A 2,701-nucleotide genomic window follows, 5' to 3' on the forward strand; every position below is an offset into this window, starting at 1 on the left:
CTCTCAGTGCCAGCTAATGCAGCATTCTGTCCCATCTCCCTGTTGTCGGCCTCTGTCCATCCATCTCTTTTTTTTCTCGTTCACTTTTGACACCAACATGCCCCCCCCCCCCCCCCCCCCCCCCCCCCCCAACAAAGAAAGCCGAATCCACACTCTCTTTTTGGATCCCTGACCTCCTCCTGTATGTGTTTGCCCTCTCTTCCCGAGTCAGTGCCCGTCTCCCCTTCACGCTCGCTGGAGGAGATCTGCTCACAGAGACCCGGCCCGAGGCCTGACCCGTAGTAGCGCTGCGTGTGATGCATGTTCAGTGTGTGTGAGCCATGTGTGAGTGTCTGCGAGGGATCTTCCGCATCACCTGGACACCCTCTTCAGATGCAGGTGGGTTTGCTAAAATAATAACCCTTGAGAAAAACAAGTGCTCTTAATTGTGTTGAATGTGCACTCGTAGTGTATACTTCAAATCATGAAAGCAGATTTTTTTTTTTAAGTACTTTAAGATAATATATTAATGAAATAAAAGACCACTGAAGTGTACTTAACACACTTAACTACAGTTTTTTTAAGGTGTCCTAGTTACAGCGTTATTATACATTTAAATGAGTAATAAACTACATATACTTACTATAAGGTTAGGATTAGGGTGTGGTTTAGGGTTAGTTGCATGTAATCATGCATAAATTATAGTTATTAATACATGTAATGTGTACCAAGGACATTGTAAAAGTGTTACATTTTAAATCATTATGTTTTAATAATCTTTTGTCATGCTTTAAAGAAGTACACTTACTTTGATGTGTTGACTAACATACATGTAAAGTATATAATTTTACGCGTAGTGTCTTATCACATTTAAAGTTAATATATTTTAAATGTTATAAATTGCAACTTCATCAATACAAATGTTTAATTACATATATTTTCAAATACATGACATACACGTTTCAATAGAAATGACATTAAAGTATAGTTTACAGAAAATGCTTGTGAGGCATATTTCAAAGACAATAGAAGTAACTATGAAATGACATATATAGATGTACTTGCATCCAAAAAACACTCTTAAATTCAACTAATTGCATTTAAAATAAATGTACACTGTTAGGGTTAAGGTTAACATTTTTATTAAATTGTAAGCAGGCAATTTAGTGTCTAAAACATTACATTCAGTTCACACTTAAAGGGATAGTTCACCCAAAAATTAAAATTTTGTCATCATTTAGTCGCCCTCATGTTGTTCCAAACCTGTATGAATTTCTTTCTTCTATTGAACACACAAGAAGATATTGTGAAGAATGTTGATAACCAGACAGTTTATTGGCTCCATTGACTTTAATAGTAGGAAAATGAAATTTATATTAAGAGTAATGTAATTATATTAAATAGAATGATGTTTTCATAAATTCCTCAAGCTAATAGTTACTGATGCTAGTGTTGTTTTCCTGCTGAAAATGATGTCACTTCCTGGTGTATGATGTCATTAAGGACTGAGCTTTTTTTAGCTAAGGGAATATTAACAGAATGAAAAGGGAAACTGAGGACACATGAAAACCATAATGAATAATAAATAATGATTTATTAATTGCCAGTTTTTCGTGTCAGCACAACAAAAATTGCAACATCTGCACAAAGTTTTGACATTCAGCTGTTTAAATAATTTAATATGCACCTCTATTTTCACTTAATTAAATAATTAAATAACTTAAATAACTAATATATCTATATATTTTTAAATTAATCTGCTCTCCAGTTTGTCAGCTATAAATTATTTTAAAAAGGGAGGTGAAGTTCAAGAAGGACGTTGTTGACATGGCAAAGTTTTCTTTCAAATATTTATAATGGTTTAACTGAGAAAAAAAGAAAGTGTGAGATCTGTATTTGCTAATATCTTGAACATGATTTCAGCGATGAATCAGTGCCAAAGCCTTGGCATATGAAATGGTGTGACAGTATCCACAAACATACATGTTTCTTTCCTCTGGCTTGCTTTGTCATGTGATCACACTGCCTGTCTGTTAGTCCATCAGTGTCACATGACGTCGACGGCCAGCTGTCTGCTCGAGATTCTTGGCTGCTATTCTGCTGAGAGTAGCATTGACTAATAAACCGAACACCTCACCTTGTGCCAGAGACGCCTCGCCACCTCAACCTGACTCAATATACCGCTACTAAACAATAACAGCATTACAACAATGTGAACCCCCGGACCGCCGGGACCTCGGCTAGAGGCTTCAAGTGCTATTCTGACCCTGTCGATTCACCTGCATGTCACGCTGAGGGGCTAATGAATTTTGGCAGCGTCTTGTGACCTGTTTGAGTTGTTTGGGCATCACCCCGGCTCGGTTTCGACATGGGAAGGATGCCTAAAAAACAAGCAGACACACCTCACTGTTGGACAGAACGCTATACTCGGGTGTTAAGCCAGAGACAACAGCTGCCTGACCAAAAGAGTGAACTGTCATTTTCCTTAAACTCAAAAACATATCATTCCGTCTTCTTTTTGGCTTCAGAGGTCCAATAAATACCTCATTACAACTTCACTTTACCATATGTTCAGATATTGTTTGTGTTGAGTAGAGTATTATTGGTTTCACTGTAAATCTCAGGCCATATTCTTTTTTGTGTGTTGTGATAGTAAACTGTTTGTGTCCGCTCCTCAAGCCCACTCTCTCACCCTCTGTGTATGGGGCATCCCACTGGCTTT

Source organism: Abramis brama (assembly GCF_963993115.1).
Source record: "Abramis brama genome assembly, chromosome: 9".
In the NCBI taxonomy this organism is placed as follows: domain Eukaryota; kingdom Metazoa; phylum Chordata; class Actinopteri; order Cypriniformes; family Leuciscidae; genus Abramis; species Abramis brama.